The following is a 15784-nucleotide window of genomic DNA, read 5'->3' as shown; positions in this document are numbered from 1 at the left end:
TAGTGAAGTGGTGAGAGACAGGGGACAATTAGTGACCAGAATGACTAGGCCATGGTGGGTAATTTTAGCCTGCACATTGGGATACACCCTACTCTTCATGAAGGATGATCTTTAATGACCACAGAGAGTCAGGACCTCAGTTTTGTGTCTCATCTGAAGGATGGCACCATGTTTACAGCACAATGTCCCCATCACTGCATTGGGGCATTGGGATCCACATTCAGATAACAAGGTAAGCTCCCCCTGCTGGACACCAGTAGCAACCCAAGCTTTTCCTAGATGGTCTCCCATCCAAGTACAGGCCAGACCCAATCATGCTTAGCTTCCTGTAGATGACCTGTTCTGAAGCGTTGGTGGTATTACTTCTGACACATTCTTATTCTGAATGTGAATCAGTTAGTGTTTTTCTGATTACTGTAGTAGTAGACAGCCCCCCGCCCCATATGTGCAAATTAGCTGAATCTCAAACCAGATACCTCCCACTGTTATTCTACTGGTGAGGCCCTGCAACCGTTTCATTGAGTTTGCTGATGACACCACCATCACTGGGTTGATCAACAATGATGAGACAGGAGATGTCTAACTGCTAGCTCAATGGGTCCAGGACAACAATCCCACCCTTAAGATCAGTAAAACCAAGGAGCTGATCATAGGAAGCAGGAGGAAGACCACACACACCCATCAATAATGACTATTGGACTGTCATAAGAAAACAAGGGATCACGCAAAACGCAGACACATATGGGGTAGATGTGGTTCAGATATACAGTGACATGCATGACAATAAGTTCTGCAAACCCATAACTTCTAATAAAGTACAATGCAATAGTGATATACAAAGCTAAGAAAGATATAAAGACCAAGCTTATCCATCAATTACACAGCAGGGTAAAAAGTTACAGCACAGAACACCAGATGAGAACAGATCTGCTCCAGTCTTGTCAATTTCCCTTTTTGGATCTTTTCAAAAGATGTCTGAACAGTAGTGACCAGCTCCCTGGTGTTTCGTCTGGAAGTCCTGCCACTCACAGATGAAGTGTTAAGCTCACAGAGAGGAGAAAGCTGGTAGGCCAGAGCCACAGCATAACAGCACTCTAAACTGGTTTGTGATCAGGTTTGTCATGAGAGGGGCTATATAAGGTATAAAGGTGTAAGAAGAGGAGATATCCATCCATCCATTTTCCAACCCGCTGAATCCGAACACAGGGTCACGGGGGTCTGCTGGAGCCAATCCCAGCCAACACACGGCACAAGGCAGGGACCAATCCCGGGCAGGGTGCCAACCCACCGCAGGAAGACGAGATAAAAATGGCAAAGAGGTCACATGGAGGGAATGGAAAGCAGAAGAGAGAGAGAGCGCAGGCAGCTGTGAAAGTATCGGTTTTTGCATTGGGTTTCTTACTGGCTTTCTTAACCTCTACTTTCACTCTTTATTGTGACTCATTTTGTCTCTTCTTGCCATGCGATGCTCAAAAAAGCAGAATATCAGTCTAATAAAACTGAAAAAATAAAGAAATCGAGAAAACTGAATTAAAGTACAGTAAGTAACCCAAAAACCTGGAGACGATTATGAGTGCTGCTCAGCCAATAATTTCTTACCCAACAAATAAGGCTGAATAACGTGAAACAGTCATAATGAGCGTATTTATATGCACACACAACACCGAAATAAGCTGAGTAACCTGGTTAAGGCAGAAACCCGGGTTTCTTAAACTCCCCATATGAGGGATGACATGCTGAGTCCAGTGTCCCAGAAGGATTTGATTTGGGATCTTTACCTGGCCAGGACACCAGTGTCACGGAAGGAGAGGGGAAGGAAATATATTCAGATCATTGTCTCCCCCCATACACTAAGTGGCAGCGTCCCTGGGCTACAAGTACCCTTGCAGATGCCCACGGGACCCAACAGGGCTCACCCGTGGGTGCCGCTGAAAGGACTTCTAACGTACCTGGAAGTGCTCTCCAGCCCCAGTTTCAGGACACCGGAAGTACTTCAAGGTTTACAATAAGAAGGGCCGCCATGCCCTGTCCAGGCAAGTCGAAGCCGGAGTAGCAGTGCAGTGCAGAGAAAAGAACACAAGGATACGTATGATTGTCATACAAAGCTATTGCTTTGAATAAATCCCTTTGTTTTGAACCCAGCGCTTGTCTGTGTATTCGTGTTTGGGGTTGGAGGCTCAGTGGCGCCCCCTGTTGATCACCCCCAATTTACATGTGCAAGTCCACTTCTTGAGCCCTCCTTCAGCAAATGCTGCGAAATCACAAAAATGTGCTAAAAAAACAATTAAACGTCATCAATGGCCGCCATGAATCCAAAAACAAGTATGGAGCCTGTGTCTCCCGAGATTGTGCTGCTGAGCTTCAGCACGTACAGTATGTAGCTATTTCTGAAATACTGAAACAGATTACTTCAGCCGGGCGATAATGAGATCACCTGATTTTATCCTTGTGGATGCTTCCACTGCTTTCTGCCTGTGGCTGCTGGAATGCGTGTGTGAAGTTAACTTGTGCAACAGATACATGCAAACTACAAAATTCTTCATTGGAACCGGGTTAAGAGCATGCATGGCCACATAACTGGGTTACTTGTGGAGAAATTTACGTGTGTTAACCTGGTTCCTCAGAAACCAATATTCCGTTTTCTATAACTGGACTAAGGGTATTGTGGCCTGCAGGGGGCACACCAGTCTTCCAAACCCGACACAGACAGACATGAGGCACAATTCAAGCACAGCAAGGGTTTTTATTTTGCTGTGGTAAACTTTTCCCAAATGTTTCCCACTTGTAAGCACAACACAAAGCACCATAAAGGAGCACACAGCAATGCCTTTCACTTCTTCTCTTTCTCTTTACTTCCACCTCCACTCCTACTCCAGCAAGCATTGTCCCTCTTCCTCCTGATTCTGCCTCTCGTAGCAGTGGAAACTGGCTCCTTTTATCCTGCACCCGGGAATACTTCCGGTGGCGTTTTAGCATGGTGCGGAAGAGAGAAGGAAACCTGATAAAGTACGGCTGTGCAGCCCCTGCATCACCCCTCGACGGCACCCACGAAACACAACACAGCTGTGCTGAACCGCCAACTCCCATGAAGCCCTTTGGGAATCCAAGGCACCGCTGCAACCCAAGGGGGCTGCCATCTAGTGATCTGGGGGGAGATAATGATCTTTGTCTGCTCTCTCCCCTGGTCCTTCTAATCTATTGGTGTCCTGCCCGGGTATGGGCCCTGGCGTTTGCCACAGTATACATGACCTTTTTTTAACATTTCTGTGAAAAACCAAGTTATTAAAGTGCATGTTAACACACTGATTGATCATAATCCTAAGAAATAAGACTTTTATGCAAAATACTGATCTTAGAACAACCACAGAGTTCTCTGAGTGTTATGAGGAAGAAGGATTTAGTAGTGACAGCTGACTTGCTATACTGTCCATCATTTTACTCTTAACATGCAGAGACTCTTCCATTGATCCATTCATCTACTTTATCATCTACTTTTATACTCATGTGGAGCCTCGCAGCATCAGATACAAGTCTGGAACCAATCCTTCAGAGGGCACAAGTTCATCACAGGACACTCTCCTCACATACCTCCATCCACACCACAGTGTACAAAAAAAATGTGTGTGAGGCTTCAAAAAAGACTAGGGTTTTCAAAAGCCTGCCTAGAAATAGGCCTCACCCCAGGCAGCCAAAGCCCAATCTCTACTAGCATGCTTCCAAACAAATTAAAAGAACAAACAAATAAATTAATCCAAAGACTTTGATATAATAAGAACTTATTTAGGACCTCAGGCTGTTTAACTCAGCTACAAAAACAAGAAACAATGAATTCATTAAACTATAAAAACAATAGCACGTAGATAATTAAAATCAAAACCATGCAAATAAAAACCTTAACTCTGAAACCTCTGACCTCTGCTGCGGTCGGACTGAATGCTGCCATCCTGCCAATGCTGCTGCCATGCCAAGTGCCATACTCAACGCTCCATACAGACATGGTGTATAAGAGTCATAGGGTGCACCTTTAATGGCCAGCACAGAGCAAATACAAACTTATCAAAATCCCTCATTCTTACATCTGGAGTACATAGAAAATCCAACTTGTCAATTTAATTTAGTGTAATGCCACACTAATTTGTGGGACCCTACAGAGAACAAGTTGAAAGATGTCACATCAGCTTAAACATTTACCCCTAAATCCTTTTTCTTATTTTTCCAACCTAGCTTAACAGAATTAATATCTGCCTGAAAAATTCCTACACTAAATGCTGCCAATGACGCAAAGATAAATTGCAGCTGCACTTCCGGCTTTCAGCGTAATTTACTCTACATTAATGACATTGTGGTTAAGATAGGAAATGATGACAATACGATATCCGTAAATAGTGATGCTACTCTGGTGAATTCCATGCTCTACGGATGCAGACTTTAATGTGCATATCATCACAGAACCTATAGACAAAGTGCCACATAGCTGTCATCACATTTTGAGTCAGCATTTAAAGTGTAAATGCAGGCCGTTTCCTATATATAGGTTTATTTTCCCTTCCTCTGACTCAGGCAGAGTTATTTGTGATCTGCCCCAGCTTGTGTTTTATTTGATGGTGGAGGCAGCAACTGCCAATAGTGGACAGACCACCCAACTTTCACAACCTGTGTCTGCACAGCTTATTCTCCAGTGGTCCAGTTGGTCCTCTCACATTCCAAAGACCTGCAGATTATCAACTGTAAAAGAGCCGCATGGGACTGAATGTGCACGTGAGTAATGGTGCCCTACTATCCAGAGTTGGCACAAGGCTTGTGACCAGAGCTGCCTGGAAAGGAAATGGCTGCCCGTGACCATGAAGTACATACACTGGTTAGAAATTATTGATGAATAGCTGGATGGACACCCCATGCTTTTCCTGTCTTACATTAAGCCATACTACAAAAAACAAAACATAGATATAATGTCTGCACCGCAATACAAGTTTCAGTACATCAATTTACTTGATCAGTGAGCTTGATGGAGGAATGAATGGATGGATGGATGGATGGATGGATGGATGGATGGATGGATGGATGGATGGATGGATGGATGGATGGATACCCCATCTCTTTCACGTTATATGATAAACAATACTGCTGACAGACATAATGAAAATGTCCTACACTCCAATACACATACATACATCGATGCACTTGATCAACACATTTGATGGATGGATGGATGGATGGATGGATGGATGGATGGATGGATGGATGGATGGATGGATGGATGGATGGAATGAGAAGTGTATTGGAGTGCAGGACATTTTGACTATGTCTGGATGGATCCTCCATCTTTTTTAAGCGTTGTGTTAATCAATGCTAGCTTAAATGTCCTGCACTCCGATACACTTCTCAGTACGTCGATGCACTAGATCAATACATTTGATGGATGAATGGATGGATGGATGGATGGATGGATGGATGGAATGAGAAGTGTATTGGAGTGCAGGACATTTTGACTATGTCTGGATGGATCCTCCATCTTTTTTAAGCGTTGTGTTAATCAATGCTAGCTTAAATGTGCTGCACCCCGATACACTTCTCAGTACGTCGATGCACTAGATCAATACATTTGATGGATGGATGGATTAATGGATGAATGGATGGATTGAGAAGTGTATTGGAGTGGAGGACATTTTAACTATGACCCGATGGATGGATGGATAGATGTCCCATCATTTTCATCTGTTATGTTAAACAATGCTGCTAACAGGCATGGCCAAACCGTCCTGCGCTCCAATTCACTTCTCTGTGTTGCTCTACAAGTCAAACTATTGAGATCATCTGACACCGAGCTGTGAACATTCATTTTACTTTGTGTTGCCAACCTGACTGTCTTATATTCCTAAATATTTGTTAATACTGAAACTGCTTGCTGCTGCTACGCCTACACAGGATGATTGATAGGAGTACAAACACTGTGGTACATTTCTGATGTGAGAGAAATGCCCAGTGTGAATACGCAGAACAAATCAACTCCATGCAAAGCACACAGTAAGGAGATGATGGGTTCACGTCTACATTCCTCTCTGCATGGAGGGCACTTTGAGTAGTGAGAAAAGTGCAATATAAATGTGAAGTAGTCAGTCATTGTCCAACCCGCTATATCCTAACACAAGGTCACGGGGGTCTGCTGGAGTCAATCCCAGCCAGCACAGGGCACAAGGCAGGAAGAAATCCCGGGCAGGGCGCCAGCCCACCACAGGGCACACACACACACACACACACACACACACTAGGGACAATTTAGGATCAACAATGCACCTAACCTTTGGTCTGTGGGAGGAAACCAGAGCACCTGGAGGAAGCCCATGCAGACACGGGGAGAACATGCAAACACCATGCAGGGAGGACCTTGGAAGATAATCCAGTCCTGCCTCCGTTCTGCCCTAAATGTAAAGTATTATTATTATTATTATTATTATTATTATTGTTATTATTATTAAAAGGTACCACACACCTAAGCAGCATGAACAAGTGCTTATGTTCTCAGAGTTACCAGTCCCCATTAATCACAATCAGATTCGCTCTTTTAAATTTAACTGTGACAAGTCAGCTAAATCAGACAGCATTTCACGTTCGTACATTTTGTTCCCTCGCTTCCTTAGTTCTGCTCTCAGCCAGAATCTCCTGCAGGCTGCCTGCTCTGCTCTCACTGCTGGTGGCTTAGACTTTTACAATCTCTAACAAAGCGCATCTGAATGTTTTCAGTTCCTGCCGAGACAACTGTAGTGCTTTTATCCTATTAAAACTTTTAATTGTGCTATTTATTAAGTTTGCACATAGTAAAATCCACCCATCCATCCATTATCCAACCCGCTATATCCTAACTACAGGGTCACGGGAGGGTCTGCTGGAGCCAATCCCAGCCAACACAGGGCACAAGGCAGGAAACAAACCCCGGGCAGGACACCAGCCCACCCCAGCATAGTAAAATCACCCACGTTAAATTAACACTGTAACTGTATATATGGCCCTCTGCGTCTGTATTTACACTATGAAGTTTTACTTTGACACAGTAAGGGTCATTTTAACACTAGCAGGTTTGCTGTGTGAAATAACTTGTGAAAGTACTTGTATGAAAGGGTGCTAAAAATATATATACGTTTCCAGGAATATAGCAAACCATTCCTTTACAAGGACTAGTGCGGTCATAAAAAATAAAGGCGCCCAAGTGATTCTTCACAGAGATGTTATAGGGGAGCCATCAAGGTGGGAGACTTCTGTTTATTCAGATCTATACCAGGGTCCATAAAGAGCCGTGAATGGATGATAGCAGACCTGTGAAACGCTAATGGGTTCCTAAGCTACTACTGCATCGAGTGACTCATGCTGTTTAGGGTTTCTTGAACTATTAGTATCCTGCTAGCTAGACTTCTTCTTCTTTTGTCGGCTGCTCCTGTTAGGGGTTGCCACAGCAGATCATCTTCTTCCATATCTTTCTCTCCTCATCATCTTGCTGTCCTGCATGTCCTCTCTCACCACATCCATAAACCTTCTCTCAGGCCTTCTGCTTTTCCTCTTACCTTAGCATCCTTCTCCCAATATACCCAGCATCTCTCCTCTGCACATGTCCAAACCAATGCAATCTCTCCTCTCTGACTTTGTCTCCCAACCGTCCAATCTGAGCTGACCCTCTAATGTCCTCATTTCTAATCCTGTCCATCCTCGTCACACCCAATGCAAATCTTAGCATCTTTAACTCTGCCACCTCCAGCTCTGTCTCCTGTTTTCTGGTCAGTGCCACTGTCTCCAGCCCATATAACATAGCTGGTCTCACTACCGTCCTGTAGACCTTCCCTTTCACTCTTGCTGATACCCGTCTGTCACAAATCACTCTTGACACTCTTCTCCACTCATTCCACCCTGCCTGCACTCTCTTGTTTTTTCCTGTTAGGAGCACACACTGATACAGCGCATTGCCGCACTCACCACATGACAAACCAACTCAAGATCCCAGATTAGGATCCTAGTTCAGCCATGCAGTGGGTGACACCTCAGCACCACACTAGTTCAGATGGAATGGAACAGCGTGAGGCTTTATATGGTGGCTGGAGTGCCAATTCTGCCACCAACGCCCAGGTTTTTCCCTGCAGGTTAATAATAATAATAATTCTTTGCATTTATATAGCGCTTATCTCTCTACTCAAAGCGCTCAGCAATCGCAGGTTAAGGGCCTTGCTCAAGGGCCCAACAGAGCAGTGTTCCTTTTGGCATTTACAGGATTTGAACTGGCAACCTTCCGATTGCCAGTGCAGATCCCCAGCCTCAGAACCACAGGACTACTAAATATTAAAGATTCGTTTTTCCTTCCTTTCCTTCTTAAAGGCCCAAAGAATTAATTTTACATGCAAAGATCCTATCTCAGAATTAAATATTTTTAATATTGAAGGGTCTACTGTACATGCACAGCTGGATGTAATTTAATGTCATACCCAGGACGGAGCCATTGCAGGTTAAGGGCCTTGTTTACCCGTGTGATTTAGAACTGACTTTAAAATTCCGCTTATGGTTTACAAAGCCTTCAGTAATCTCACTCCATCTTATATTTCAGAATGTCTTACACCTTACACTCCAAATCATACCCTTAGATCTTTAAATGAGGTTCTGCTTATAACTCCAAGAGCTAAACTTAAAAGAAGTGGTGAGGCGGCCTTCTGCTGTTACGCACCTAAAATCTGGAATAGCTTAACGAAAGAAATTCGTCAGGCTAATACGGTGGAGCACCTTAAAAAACTGCTAGAAACTCATTATTTTAACATGGCTTTCTCATAGCTACATTTAGTTTAATCCTGATACTCTGTATATACAATGAATTTTCATTTTTATCATATCTCTGCCGTCCGTACTAACCCCTACTTTCTCTGCTGTTCTTTTTCTGGTTTTCTGTGGTGGTGATCTGCGCCCCCACCACCTGATCAAAGCACCATGCAGTCCCTACACTGATGGATTGAAGGCCAGGGGTTCACATCACAGTCATCATCTACTTCTTCTAAACCATGAAGACTGATTGAGATCATGTATGTTAGGTAGAATGCCTAGAGGGGGCTGGGTGGTCTCGTGGCCTTGGAACCCCTGCAGATTTTGGTTTTTTTTTCTCCAGCCGTCTTGAGTTTTTTTTTGTTTTTTCTGTCCTCCCTGGCCATCGGACCTTACTTTTAGATAGACAGATAGATAGACAGATACTTTATTAATACCAATGGGAAATTCACATTATCCAGCAGCAGTATACTGATACAATAAATAATATTAAATTAAAGATTGATAATAATAATAATGCAGGTGAAAAACAGACAATAACTTTGTGTAATGTTAAATGTTAACGTTTACCCCCCCCCCCCAGGTGGAATTGAAGAGTCGCATAGTTTGGGGGAGGAACGATCTCCTCAATCTGTCAGTGGAGCAGGACAGTGACAGCAGTCTGTCGCTGAAGCTGCTCCTCTGTCTGGAGATGATCCTGTTTAGTAGATGCAGTGGATTCTCCATAATTGATAGGAGCCTGCTGAGCGCCCTTCGCTCTGCCACAGATGTTAAACTGTCCAGCTCCATGCCAACAATAGAGCCTGCCTTCCTCACCAGTTTGTCCAGGCGTGAGGCATCTTTCTTCTTTATGCTGCTTCCCCAGCACACTACCGCATAGAAGAGGGCACTCGCCACAACCGTCTGATAGAACATCTGTAGCATCTTATTGCAGATGTTGAATGACACCAGTCTTCTAAGGAAGTATAACCGGCTCTGTAACTTTCTTGCACAGAGCATCGATATTGGCAGTCCAGTCTAATTTATCATCCAGCTGCACTCCCAGATATTTATAGGTCTGCACCATCTGCACACAGTCACCTTTGATGATCACGGGGTCCATGAGGGGTCTGGGCCTCCTAAAATCCACCACCAGCTCCTTGGTTTTGCTGGTGTTCAGTTGTAGGTGATTGGAGTCGCACCATTTAACAAAGTCATTTATTCTATGTTAATTAGTATTGCCTAATTTTATTCTTATATTTTGTCTTTTTGTTCTCTCTTTCTTCATCCCGTAAACCACGTTCAGCTACATCACTTGTTGTTGTTCAAGGACCCAATGAATTAGAGTCGCTTTTGGCGTTTGCAGGACTTGAACCAGCAACCTTCCGATTACCAGTGCAGATCCCCAGCCTCAGAGCCAACACTCGGTCTTTCCTGGTAGGAGGAGGAGGTCAGGAGCACACGCTGATACAGCGCATTGCCTCACTCACCACACGACAAACCACCTCAGGATCCCAGATTAGGACTCGAGTGCAGCCATGCAACGGGTCACACCTCAGCACCACGCTAGTTCAGATGAAGTGGAACACTGTGAGGTTTTTTAATGGTGGCTGGAGTGCCAATTCTGCCACCAACCCTCAGGTTTTTCCCTGCAGGTTAATAATAATAATAATTCTTTGCATCTATACAGCACTTTTCTCACTACTCAAAGCGCTCAGCAATTGCAGTCTAAGGTGGCGCAGTGGTAGCGCTGCTGCTTTGCAGTAACGAGATTGTGGGTTTGCTTCCCAGGTCCTCCCTGTGTGGAGAGCGCTTTGAGTTGTGAGAAAAGCACTATATAAATGTAAAGATTTATTAAGGGCCCAACAGAGCAGAGTTCCCTTTGGCATTTACAGGATTTGAACTGGCAACGTTCTGATTACCAGTGCAGATCCCCAGCCTGAGAACCACAAGACTACTAAATGTTAAAGATTCGTTTTTTCCTTCCTTTCCTTCTTAAAGGCCCAAAGAACTAATTTTACTTGCAAAGATCCTATCTCAGAATTAAATATTTTTATGTCAAGCAATGGTTCTATGATGAAACCCACAAGCCAGTAAAGTGCCATTCAAGAAATATTTTTAAGAGTTATCGTCCTATTTTTATGTTTTTCATATCAGCCTGTTAAATACTGCCAGCAGAGCTTTGTTTAGCAGTCTCAATACTGTGAACAGACCATTTCTCACTTAATGCAGTTGTAGAGTCGGGGGGCCACTCTAGATAGGGGACACAGCTCTGGGCGGGTGGCAAGGCAAGCTGGCACAGACACATTCTCACCCATACAGTTTACAACCTGGCGCCACACGCGTATTGTGGACGTGAGAAGAAAACCGGGGGTCTCGAAGAGACAAAGAAGAAAACTGGGGGTGGGGGGAGGCACGAAAAAACACAAAGAGGTCGTGCAAACTTCACACGGGCTGGTTGGTGGAAAAGAAGATGACTCTGTGGTTTTCTTTTTTTTTTATTATTCTTTTTTGTTTGTTTATGAGTATGTGCAGTTTACATTGTGTAGCTCATCGAAACCATAAAAAAACAAAAATGCAAATGATACGGTGAAGAAGACTTTAGGGCTTTTTTTTTTCTTGCATCTTCCCTTTTTATATTATTTATAACTTAATGACTTGAAGTAACCACAGGACGAGTCACTAAGTACGCCACTTTGTGCCTCTTCACGCCTCTGCACCTTTATGACAGCCCTTTTGAGTGGGCCTGGAAGCACAGCGCAAATATCACAATGATGGAGGTGCATCGTGAGGTGGATGAAGAGCAGACCGGAGGAAGAACGTCCTGTTAATCCAGCTTCAGTTAACGGGGCCCATGATACCAAATAACTCTTTAAACTGCGTATCTGTAACTTTTAGTCTAACGGGATGTGCCACGGCGGGTGCTGCGGGTGGCTGCTCAAATAAAACCCATCCGTCCATTTTCTGAACCTGCTTACCGGCTTGAATTAAGTAAAACAGAAATTCACTTTATATATCATATGTTTAACATTTGGTGACATTTTGCTTGGTGACAGTATTCACACCAGAGAGTACCACTTGTCATTTAGTCACATGTATACACCGTAACCCAGCATCTCCTAGAGGCAGAAGAGGCCTAAGTAGAAGAAACGTTCATCCATCCATCTATCTGAAAATTTCCTGAACCCATTCATCCAACTATTTTCGGGACCCCAGACTCCAATTTTTGGTCGTGGATAGCAACAGCTTTTTTCCAGCAGCATTAAGCACAAAGAAGGAACCAACACCGTAAAAGGTGACAAAATGTAACGATAAAATAAACCTTCATCAATAACTATTAAGGCATTTACGAGAAAATAATCTTTAGTTAAATCACACAGCTGGAGTTGACTCCAGGGGTCCCTTGGGGTTTCGAGTGCACTCATATACTTCTGTATGATCTCTGGGTGCCGACTTGTGGTTTTGCACTTAAAAAAAAAAAAAAAACGAACTGAAAGTTCAGGGGCTTGGCACAGCATGCCAGGGGTTTAGCCTCTAAAACCCCTTCCTCCCGACGCCTCTGGGACCCCCTTTGTAGGACAGGTACTGTATAATGACATTATCCTTCTGTTATGTAATAAATAAGTAAATTGTGACTCTAGTGTGAAATAAATATCTTGGAGCAGCTACATTCGTAAAAATTAAAGTGCCAATGCTGTTCTTCAGAGTGATGACATTTTTTTGGTTTCTAAAAGACCCGTCCAAATGAAGGCTCCAGGAAGAACCCTCATTTATTTAGATCCATAGCAGACTCTATAAAGTAAATGACCATGAAGAGATGGTAACAGATTTGAGAAAAAACAATGAGTCTCACTGCAAAGCAAACAATAAACCCAAGATCGGGTTTACTTAATCTGTTAGTGTCCTGCTAGGTAGCCTACCACACATTAAAGATTTTAGGAAGTTTTTCAAAGCACAAAGAACCAACTTCATTAGCAAAGAGCTCATCCCAGAATAAAAACGGTGCTTTGTCAAGATGTACTCAACCCAGGAAAGAACCATAAAATGCAATTTAGGAGCAAGTATTTGAAGAGAAGAGAAGAGAAGAGAAGAGAAGAGAAGAGAAGAGAAGAGAAGAGAAGAGAAGAGAAGAGAAGAGATGCAATGTCCAGCACTGAAAACAAATGCAGGAGCAATAAAGCAAAGTGTTTTTGCAATCACAGAGAGAAGTTCAACGTGAACAGGTAGAACAAGTAAACACCACACAGAGGACAACGAGTTGCATCAGAGACACACCGAAACACAATAAACGCTTAAAATCGCAAACACCCATTAGTCTGATGCATGGTCGCAGAGAGTAGGTGACAACTAAACCATATCTTGTTCTATTTGATTATATTTCTTATTCAATTCAGTATACTTTTTCCCATCAAGGGGCAAGGAGTGAAAGCCTATATTAGTGGCACTGGCTGCTGGAGTGGGACAAATCCTGGTCAAGAGTGCCGTTCACAGTGGGGCAGACTCACACCTGCACTCATATTACAGCAACACAGAGTCGGCAATTAGCTGACATTCATTTCTTTCAATTGCGGTAGTGGGATCTCACACATTTTATATACATTTATTTATCATTATTATTATAATATATATTATTTATCATATTTATCATTCTTTTCTGAACCTTTAAAATTACAGAACCTTCTCAATAGATAGATAGATAGATAGATAGATAGATAGATAGATAGATAGATAGATAGATAGATACTCATTTTTGTATAGTAGACAGGATAGATAGATAGATAGATAGATAGATAGATAGATAGATAGATAGATAGATAGATAGATAGATAGATAGATAGATAGATAGATAGATAGATAGATAGATACTATGTACAATTCTGTGTAATTCTAACACATAGACAGACATAGAGGAAAGGCACTATATAATAGATGGATTGATCCAGTTTGAGGTCATTTGATCGCCTGTACTCTCAAGATAGATAGATAGATAGATAGATAGATAGATAGATAGATAGATAGATAGATAGATTCTCTGAATTTAACGTTAACACTCTGATTAATGAATACCTTCTAAGGATGACTTGGGATTCCCGGCTTTCAAAATTGTCATTCTGACAGTTGCGGAGGTTCAGAAAGCCTTGTGAATCTTCAGCATGTCTTCCGTCCTCCCGTCTCTCTCTCTGTGCAGGTCGTTACGTTTTGTCGGAAGGAGCCCGGCGATGTGTGCCACCCACACTGACTCCTCCTGTGCCTACCCGCTGTAGACTGATGGGCAGAGCGATGTTCCAACTGGTAAAACTCAAGCGGATATCGAAAGAAAGCCACAGAACTTGCTGTTCACTGATGTCTTGAGTTTTTTCATTTCCCCCCACTCTGATGACCAACCTACCTTTACAAACTCTTTTTTTTTTTTTTTTTTTACAGGCAGCCTATGATCTGCCTGATATTAGTGTGTGAGTGACCGAGAAAGAGGGAGGGGGGTGGCGGTTTAGAGAGTGCGAGAGCGCGAGTACAAGCCGATTTGCGCACTACTCTATCTTGTACGTTGTGTGCGCGCGCGCCTGTGTGTTAAGGGTGAGGTCTGCGGTGTAGTTTTTTAAATTATCGATCTTTGAAAGGGCCATAAAAACACATACACATCCTTCCTTTAAATATAAAGGCAACTAAGGTAAAGTAGTGACAAAACACAGAAGAAAGAAAAAAAAGATACCACTTCCGTGACACAAATTAGCTACAACTCAACACGAGAAAAAGGAAAAACCGCACTTGTGCTTCACTAGTCATGCAAGAGGATTTTAAAAATAATAATAATAAGTGAGGGGGGTTGGGTTGGTAATAGCTACGATACTTGTCTTACTGTTAGGGTGAGACGACTTTATTTTAAGAGATAAGGATTTCTATTAAGTGTGTAAAGTTGTGACTTTACGACTAACTTTTATGCCAGTCCAGTCTGCCTTAGTGAGTGAGAGCGAGAAAGAGCGTCCATCTATCTGTCCATTTCAAGCTCCGTTCTAATCGGATTCTGTAATAGCGTCTAACTTTATGCCTTTCTGAATCACTGACCATAGGCAGTTTGGTCCGTGGTAAATAAAATACCAGAAGGCCAGTGTAGGGTGATTGAGGAGACAGAGCTGAGTAGAGAAAGTCTACAGAAACAGGAAAATTTAGATCTGTGACAAATATCGCTATATAAATAACATGTTTTATTATTATTATGGGGCGGCATGGTGGCGCAGTGGGTAGTGCTACTGCCTCGCAGTTTCACTACAGGGTCACGGGGGTCTGCTGGAGCCAGTCCCAGCCAAAACAGGGAGCAAGGCAGGAAACAAACCCTGGGCAGGGCGCCAGCCCACCGCAGACGTAATATTATCTACTGTTAAATTCTGCTCCGTACTTGTAATATTTGTATTTTTATAATATATTGAGAATTACTTGTGTTCTGTTCTGTGTTTTGCATTGTATTCACCCCCCTTTTTTTGACACCCACTGCACACCCAACCTACCTGGAAAGGGGTCTCTTTTTGAGCTGCCTTTCCCAAGGTTTCTTCCATTTCTTTCCGTACAAGGGTTTTTTTTGTGAGGTTTTTCCTTGTCTCCTTAGAGAGTCAAGGCTGGGGGGCTGTCAAAAGGCAGGGTCTGTTAAAGCCCCTTGTGGTATTTCTTGTGTGATTTTGGGCTATACAAAAATAAATTGCATCATATTGTATTCTTGAGGACATAGAGCTCTGTTGCCTTCTAAATTACTGAAGTTTGTGATTCAACTAAGGGGAGTTGCTGGTGGCAAATTGCTGCTGTTGGATCAGCAGGCCCATGTTCTTAAAGGAAGCAACACGCTTGTTAGTTTTGCTGATGTTAAAGGAGAAATTACTGTGAGGACATGACACTGTCACATCTCTATCTTCTTCCTCTATGGTGTCTAATCTTTGTTTCTAATCATGGGTGAAGATGAAATCAGATTTGTGTCTAGCCATTTGATCATGAGCAAACCAAGGGGAATGACCCAGGGTACCACCAC

General features: G+C 43.0%; 1 protein-coding gene across 1 annotated transcript in view; it reads right to left on the bottom strand.

Annotated features, from left to right (window-relative positions):
- Positions 1-14114, bottom strand: part of il2rb (interleukin 2 receptor, beta) — a 46831-nt gene extending 32717 nt beyond the window's left edge. The window contains exon 1 of the mRNA XM_028815224.2: positions 13837-14114. The gene's annotated coding sequence lies outside the window, so the exon portion shown is untranslated. The remainder of the gene's footprint in view (positions 1-13836) is intronic.
- Positions 14115-15784: the final 1670 nt, after the last annotated feature.

Source organism: Erpetoichthys calabaricus, chromosome 12 (genome assembly GCF_900747795.2).
Source record: "Erpetoichthys calabaricus chromosome 12, fErpCal1.3, whole genome shotgun sequence".
Classification (NCBI taxonomy): domain Eukaryota; kingdom Metazoa; phylum Chordata; class Cladistia; order Polypteriformes; family Polypteridae; genus Erpetoichthys; species Erpetoichthys calabaricus.
Note: the sequence above shows the minus strand (reverse complement) of the source record. Positions and strands in the feature narration are given on the sequence as shown.